Source organism: Paroedura picta, chromosome 3 (genome assembly GCF_049243985.1).
Source record: "Paroedura picta isolate Pp20150507F chromosome 3, Ppicta_v3.0, whole genome shotgun sequence".
Lineage (NCBI taxonomy): Eukaryota > Metazoa > Chordata > Lepidosauria > Squamata > Gekkonidae > Paroedura > Paroedura picta.
This window is the reverse complement of record NC_135371.1, coordinates 160475869-160484447: the sequence shown is the minus strand read 5'-3', so window position 1 is coordinate 160484447 and position 8579 is coordinate 160475869.

The following is an 8579-nucleotide window of genomic DNA, read 5'->3' as shown; positions in this document are numbered from 1 at the left end:
TAAGTGCGTGTGTTGTATGTGCATTGGGAGGGGGAAGGGAAGAGAGGAGGGACATTTGAAAAGTATTTATTTTATCCCCCCCCCCTTTATTTACCACTCCCTCCCCAATGCTAAAGGAGGATGTACGCCTTGAGAATTTATTGCACTTGAAAGTTGGTGCTCCAAATCCTGCGACTCTTTATCAACAATCGCCACCTTCATCTTCTCGGGGCGCTTGTGTGTCTCCCCGCCCCGTTTTAAGTCCCACGTAAATTCAACGAAATAAAGATGTCAGCTGGGGAGTCTTAACCAGCCGGGGCGTCTGAGTAAGAGCTCTCCCCAGATGGCAAAGACGCGGGTTATGAGCCGGCGCTGGCCATCCATTCGAGAGAGACGGCGACAGAGGACAGCTCCCGGTTGGCTTGGAAGAGAGAGGCTAGCTGGAGAATTGATGGCTCGGAGGGGCCAGTTAATATTAATAATAAAACGTCTCCAGCCCGGTGAGTAATCGCGAAAAGGGCTTTTTGAATGGCGGGCTCTGAAATGAGTTACAACTTTCCCACGGGAGGCCGACACTAGAGTGGGAAGGAAGGAAGGAAGCTGTAGTGAACTTCTAGGGCAGGGGTAGTCAACCTGTGGGTCCTCCAGATGTTCATGAACTACATGAACTACAATTCCCATGAGCCCCTGCCAGCCTTTGTTTAAAGGCTGGCAGGGGCTCACGGGAATTGTAGTTCATGAACATCTGGAGGACCACAGGTCCTGGTCTACTCAACTGGCAGCAGCATTTAGGGGCTGAGGCAGAGGTCTTTCAGCTCACCGATTACCAGAGCCTTTCAGTCGGAGATGACAGGGATTGAACCTGGGACTTTCTGCATGCCAAGCAGATGCTTGACCGCTGAGCTACAGCCCCTAATTAAAGCTCGGTTGGCCATCAGGAACATTGTCAGTAGGGTAGGAGGGACATAGGAGTGTGGACACAAAGGAGGAAAAGGAGAAGGACCCAGGCTGGAATTCTGAGGTCCTTCTTGAATTGGAGTACATGGGACAGAAAGGAGGAGGAGGAGGAAGATGAATTGTCATAGATATTTGACTGGTAGATGGTCTTCCTTGGAGACCTAGTCAAGTTTTTGGAAACTGGAGAGGTATCTGTTCCAGGTAACATTGTCTTCTAGAGCTGAGCTGGTGTTATTTACTCAATGCTCTGAATGTATCTTGAGGCTTCTAGGTCTTGCTCCAAGATATCTAATGATAACTGACAGTATGGTCTCCCAGAGTAACTCTCTTCCTAAGTCTTGGCCTTTGTGATCTTCTCCTGTTCTTTCTTTCTATTCTGTGGCCATCTGGGATTGTTAATGATCCAACAATGTTATTTACTGTACACCTTCCTCACTTGGACTCAAGGTGGACTGTACAGGGTGAGTCAATGCAATCACGGGATGGGACATTCAAGAAACAATACAAACAGATTTGGGTTGTAGAACCAACCAGAAGCCTCACAACAGAAATGAAGCAAAGCACAAGTATCAACACGGCACATGATTGAATGATACAAATCCCTGCTTTCAAAAAGCTATGCACAGCAGTATAGACGACAGTCCCTAATTATTTCTCTAAATTCCTTTCTGGATCATGTCGCACCAAACCATCTAGTCTGTTGGCTACATGGGGGGGGGGGAGGGGGAGCCCTCTTGAATAATTCAATTTCTCATAGTTTGGGAAAGCCATGACAGCGAATTCAAAAACAGTGACCTTGACAGGGAAAGCAAAAACAGGGCATTCCCGATACTTTACAGAAGGGGCTGGACGAAACTGGCAGGGCCTCCGAAGGCCAATTAATTAGCGGAGGACCCCGACTGCCCTGACTAAGGCTCAGCGGAGGAAGTTCGGGAATTAACCTGCTGCCTAATTCGGAACCAGCCCAAGGGGCCCGGCCGCACTTCCTCAAAGCGGCCAGGCGTTCCGCGGTCTTGCGGATGAGGCAATGAAGAGAGCCCCGCTTCTTCCGTCTCCCCCCATCCCAAGCCCCCGTGCCTCTGCGCATTCCCAGTCCAGGGAGTTTGCTGGGACCTCCAGACTTCCCCCAAAAGGCGGAGGCGGCGGCGGTTTTATCGTAAAATGCGAGCCGGCTTCTTAGCCAAGCGCTCACTGAGTCACTGCTCTGTTTGGCTCCGGGTCGACTCTGCCTGGCGAAGGCTCCCGGCTTCCTCCGCTAAAACAAATTGCCTGCTCCCAGCTGCCAGCCCCGCCGGTTCTTGCCTGCGCCGGCGCTTTCCAAACAGGGCCTTCCCGCCAAACCTTCCCCCCCCCCGGCCTTTGCAGCCCCAGAAGAATCGAAGCGAAGATGGTGGGCGGTGGGCGTGGGGGTGGGGAACAGGCCGAGTGCCAGGCTCTGCCGTGGGACACGGGTGTCCGTTCACATGTCCGCAGATGCGGGGACACCATCTAGGACGGGTCTGGCTCATCCAGACATACAGAGCGAAGTGCTCAGGATAGCAAAAAGACCGAAAGGCAAGAGCCAAGGAGGAAGCACAGCCTTGGAGAAAAGAAAGGGGAGCCGTTTTTTAAATACTCCGCGTTTCAGTAGCCGAAGGAGGCCAAAGTGGCTTGCAAACATCTTTTCCCACAATAGACACTCTGCGAAGTAGGCAGGGCCGAGAGAGCTTTAGGAGATTTCAGAGATGAGCTCTCAGAGAACTGTGACCGGCCCAGGGCCACCCCGCTGGCTTCATGTGGAGGAGCGGGAATCCAAACCCGGTTCTCCAGATTAGAGGACGCCGCTCTTCCCCACTCCACCACTCTGGCTCTCCCAGTTCGGAGCGTTTTATTTTCCAGCAGTGGCATCCCACACAGAACAAATAGGTGCATTTATTTCTTCTAGGGAGTGACGTTTGGGGCTGCGTCCAGAACTCGAACACAGACCCGCTGAAGCGTTTGAAACAACAGGGTCTCGAGCGAGCCAGCTAGCCGGGGGATATGAGCTGCGCCAAGCCCACCAGCCTGTCAAAACCAACCCATCACGGGCGCCCTGAGGACCGTTCCGCCCGCACGCCGTCTCCCTTCGCCCTTCCTCCGCGGTACCTCTTCGCTTCCTCCCGAGGAGGTGGCGAGGAGGTGGCTTTCTTCATTTAAAAATGTTCCTATCTCGCATTCCTCCCGACCAACGCGTTTCAGAGAGACCCACCAGTAAAAGAAAAATGCATTCATTCAAATCCAGAGACGTATAATAGTTTCAGATGTATAGCCGCGTGGATTGCAGTAGGAGAGCCATGCCAGACTCCAGTAGAACCTGAAAGACCAACCAAGATTTCCAAGGTCTAAGCCAGGGGTAGTCAAACTGCGGCCCTCCAGATGTCCATGGACTACAATTCCCAGGAGCCCCCTGCCAGCATTCGCTGGCAGGGGGCTCCTGGGAATTGTAGTCCATGGACATCTGGAGGACCGCAGTTTGACTACCCCTGGTCTAAGCTTTCATTGCTCCCTTTGCCGGATTCCTTCCTCGGGTGTCTGAAGAAGGGAGCTTTGACTCCCCAAAGCTGGTGCCCGGGAGATGCAATGGAAAGAGAAAGGCAGCACAAGCCAGATCTCCCTTCAGGGGTCTGTCGGGGGCATTCGGCTCTACTGAGCTTCCGGCATCCTTGCCAGGCCGGGCCACAGAGGCCACACGCAGGAAATGCCTTTGGCAGCTGGGTTTGGCTGCGTGAAATGACAAAATCCATTTGCCAAGGGTGGCTGCGGCGGACGGAAGCCGCGTCATTCAGCGCGCGTGAAGGTGCCGGCGGATCCCAACTGCGCCGAGAGCGGCCAGCTTGAAAGAGGCGGCGAAGTTGTCCAAGTTAAGTGTGCCCGTCCCACGCGTCACCTACACGTGGGAACGCTTCCAACAGCAGGCACCCTTGGCGTTTTTGTTTTTAGAAGGAAGAAGCGCGTTGGATTTGCGGAGATGAAGGATGAGTGGCCCCTTGCTAAGTTCTGCCCTAGAGACTCTGGCTGGAGATCCCGCTGCCGCCGGCTTAGCGAGAGAAAATCAGCGAGCAGGAGAAAAGCGTCCTTGGGATCCGAAGTCCCGCAGCTGGCGAAGATGAGGAGCTCCTTGCTCCGATCACCTCCCCCCCCTCCCAAAGTGAGCCGGCTTAGTGTATGGTTAACAGCTGAGGTTTCTAATCTGGTGAGCTGGGTTTGATTCCCCGCTCCTCCACATACAGCCGAGTGGGTGGCTTTGGGCTAGTCCCAGTCCTGTTAGAACTGTTCTAACAGAGCAGTTCTCTCTGAGCTCTCCGAGCCCCAGCTCCCCCACAGGGTGTCTGTTGAGGAGAGAAGAAGGGAAGGCGCTTGCAAGCCGCTTTGTAACTCGTTCAGACAGTGAAAAGTGGGGTATAAAAACCAACTCCTCTTCTTCTGCTTGCGGCCCAAGACTCCCTGTTCTCCCTTCCCCGAAGAAGGTGGTAGAGTGCCAGTTAGAATGATTTCTGTCACAATTCTCTTGGGAGCTTCTTTTCCATTACAGGGCATATAAATGTCTCTCTCTAGTCAAGTGGGCCGCCGGTGCGCACTTCCTCAGACACAATGGCCGTTTGTCTCTCGAAATGGCTCAAGATTGCCATTCAGCTGTGTGTTAACTTACTGCTTAGCCTCTGCCTGTAGGCCTGGGCGGATCACTGGGCGAGCGCAGGGAATCATAGAATCATAGAGTTGGAAGGGGCCATACAGGCCATTTAGTCCAACCCCCTGCTCAATGCAGGATTAGCCCTAAGCATCCTAAAGCATCCAAGAAAAGTGTGTATCTAACCTTTGCTTGAAGACTGCCAGTGAGGGGGAGCTCACCACCTCCTTAGGCAGCCTATTCCACTGCTGAACTACTCTGACTGTGAAAAACTTTTTCCTGATATCTAGCCTATATCGTTGTACTTGAAGTTTAAACCCATTACTGCGTGTCCTCTCCTCTGCAGCCAGCAGAAACAGCATCCTGCCCTCCTCCAAGTGACAACCTTTCAAATACTTAAAGAGGGCTATCATGTCCCCTCTCAACCTCCTTTTCTCCAGGCTGAACATTCCCAAGTCCCTCAACCTATCTTCATAGGGCTTGGTCCCTTGGCCCCAGATCATCTTTGTCGCTGTCCTCTGTACCCTTTCAATTTTATCGACGTCCTTCTTGAAGTGAGGCCTCCAGAACTGCACACAGTACTCCAGGTGTGGTCTGACCAGTGCCGTATACAATGGGACTATGACATCTTGTGATTTTGATGTGATGCCCCTGTTGATACAGCCCAAAATGGCATTTGCCTTTTTTACCGCTGCATCACAGTGCCTGCTCATGTTTAGTTTACAATCCACAAGTACCCCAAGGTCTCGTTCACACACAGTGCTACCTAGAAGCGTATCCCCCATCCAGTAGGCATGCTTTTCATTTTTCTGACCCAGATGCAGAACTTTACACTTATCTTTATTAAATTGCATCTTGTTCTCATTTGCCCATTTTTCCATTGTGTTCAGATCTCGTTGAACTCTGTCTCTGTCTTCCGGAGTATTTGCCAGTCCTTCCAATTTGGTGTCATCTGCAAACTTGATGAAGCTCATACCTGGGCTCGAACTTGGCCAAGGGGCCACCGGCCTCGTTGTTCGGATGCCTCTCGGCGAGCTTATGCTGCTGCCGTCGCTTTCCGAATCCGAATTAGGCTCTGGGAGAAGTTCGGACTGCCCCCTTCTCCGAGGATGCCCAAAGGGTGGAGAGAGATTCAGGTGGGTCGCTCGGTTGGTTTGATCGAGGCAGCAGCGCGAGATCTGAGTCCAGCGGCACCTTGAAGACCCACAAAAGGTGTCTTCTGAAGAAATGCGCCTGCCCGCGAAAGTTTAGACCCAGCGTGAACCCACGTTGGGTCTTCAAGGTGCCCCTGGACTCAAACTCTGCAGGGGATGATGGGCCGGGTAAGGGGCAGATAACGACAAAGGGGAATTATTGGAGGTCTTTTGAGTTTGGGGGCTTGGGGGGCGGAAGATGAGGCTAGAACAGGGGTAGTCAAACTGTGGCCCTCCAGATGTCCATGGACTACAATTCCCATGAGCCCCTGCCAGCGTTCACTGGGAATTGTGGTCCATGGACATCTGGAGGGCTGCAGTAGCGAGCTCAAGGGGATCCCAGGACAATTTGCTGCTTGTCGCTTAACAGAAGAACTGAAGTGTGGGGTGTCACCAAAGGCGATTCTCGGACAGTGCTGTCCTAATTGTCCAGTGGAAGCATCTTCTCACCCCGACCCATGACGCAGCTCACGGTCGTTGCTTTAAGGCAGGGGTAGTCAACCTGTGGTCCTCCACATGTTCATGGACTACAATCCTATGAGCCCCTGCCAGCGTTTGCTGGCATGGGCTCATGGGAATTGTAGTCCATGAACATCTGGAGCACCACAGGTTGACTACCCCTGCTTTAAAGTAGCGCGTTTCCTTCTGCCAAAGGGAAGGAAAGGGACAACCAGCTCAGGGCTGGCGATCCTGCATGTTCAGGGGCAGTCTACTCCGAAGGCCAGATGCTTCAGGTTGCCAGCTCCAGGTTGGGAAATACCTGGATATTTTGGGTGTGGAGCCTGTAGAAGGAGGGGTTTGGAGGAGGGGAAGGACTTCAATGGGATATAATGCATAGAGTCCACCTTCCCAAGTGGGCATTTCTTCCAGTTGAAATGATTTCTTTTGCCCGGAGATCATTTATAATCCTGGGAGATCTCCAGCCACCACCTGGAGGTTCAGAAAGAAAAGAAACTGTGCACCAGTGGCTCTAAAAATCAAATAATAATGCCCCCCCCCAAATTGCAAAAAGAAATGTTTATAAAGTATAATTGAGCAACCATAAGCAGTAGACATATAACTTTATATTTAAAAAAATCAACAGGTGTAGCACAAGCAAAAGTCCAAATAGAAACCCAACAAGTGTAGTATAACAATTAGTTCAAAATGAAGTCTATGACAGGATCTGACACCACCTGGTTTTGCAAGGTGGCTTCTACAGTGGAACCATTCGGTTTCTCAAGGAAGTAGTAAGAGAATCTTAGAAAAATTCTCCATAATGAACAAATGTGTTACATCAGCTAGCAAAACTTTCAAGCTGCACAGGACCTACTCAGTGGTGTGTGTGGGGAGAGATTACTCCCCCTTACCCTCCCAGAGACTTGGGGGTGAAGTAGGGCTGTTGGTGGAATCTGGCCAGCTGGGTTCGATTCTGCACTCCCCCCACATGCAGCCAGCTGGGTGACCTTGGGCTCGCCACGGCACTGATAAAGCTGTTTTGAGCGAGCAGAAATATCAGGGCTCTCTCTGCCTCACCTCCCTCACAGGGTGTCTGTTGTGGGGAGAGGAAGGGAAGGCAGTAATATCAGGGCTCTCTCAGCCTCACCCAACGCTCAGGGTGTCTGTTGTGGGAAGAGGAATGGGAAGGCGAATGTAAGCCGCTTTGAGACTCCTTTGGGCAGAGAAAAGCGGCATATAAGAACCAACTTATGGAAGGGCCATTCCGCACAAGGACCAATATCTTCTTCTTCTTCTCCTCCTCCTCCTCCTCCTCCTCCTGTAAGTGCATTGCTTCTGCGGGGTGTTTTTTGTTTTACTTGGGGTGGGGGAGAACCGATCAGGAGGCCCTCCCCCCTCCCGGCCCGGCCCGGCCCGGCCCCTCCCTTTGCTTGCGAAAGTTGACAGCTGCAAACATGTTTTCCCTCCGACCGTCGGCCGGCCGGTGCCTTTTGACACGGTAACCGTTCCCTCACACCGCGCGTGGGTCCACGCCCGCACACAGGACGGCCTGTGCCGGGCAGCGGCTTTGTTTTTCTGGTTCCCCTCTCCGCGTGGATGCGTATCTTTTTTTTCTAAAAAGCCCTCGCCAGCAAATCCCGAGGAGCGGGGAACAAAAGGGGCCTTGAAGGAAACGGCAGGCCCCGCGGCGGCCGGGCTGGGACGGTGGCCCACTTGGCAAAGGGGATCGGTCGCTGGAAAGTGCGCGGGGCCCGCAGCCAGGATTTCTTCCCCCTGTGCTGCCCCTGGATGCAGCTGCGGAGAGCACGGTGCGGTATTGGATGGAATAAGGCCGCCCATCAAATCCCAGCGGAGGGGGGGAGGTCGGGAAGGCGGTCCCCTTTGCCCCCAGGCCGTCCGATGGCAACCATGTCACGCTCTCTGGTCGCCTCTAAAAAGGGTAACGTTTCCCCAAAGGAAATGATCAGGTTTGAACCGTCATGCAGGGGTAGTCAAACTGCGGCCCTCCAGATGTCCATGGACTACAATTCCCAGGAGCCCCTGCCAGCGAAGGCTGGCAGGGGCTTCTGGGAATTGTAGTCCATGGACATCTGGAGGGCCGCAGTTTGACTACCCCTGTGCCAGAGAATGTCTGGCATGCTGGAAGAATGTCATAGAATGAAATGTCCTAAGTCCTGCGTAACAGACATATGATTAGTTCATGGGTTTTGTTTTCGGTTCTTTCACTCAAGTTATATCCCCTCCCCCCCTCCCCTGTGAGGATCGAAATTGTCTTACGACATGCTTCCTATCTCTGTTTTGCCCTCACAACCACCACCCTGTGAGGTAGGTCAGGATGAGAGTGGGAGGGGCCCCAACTTCCAGGG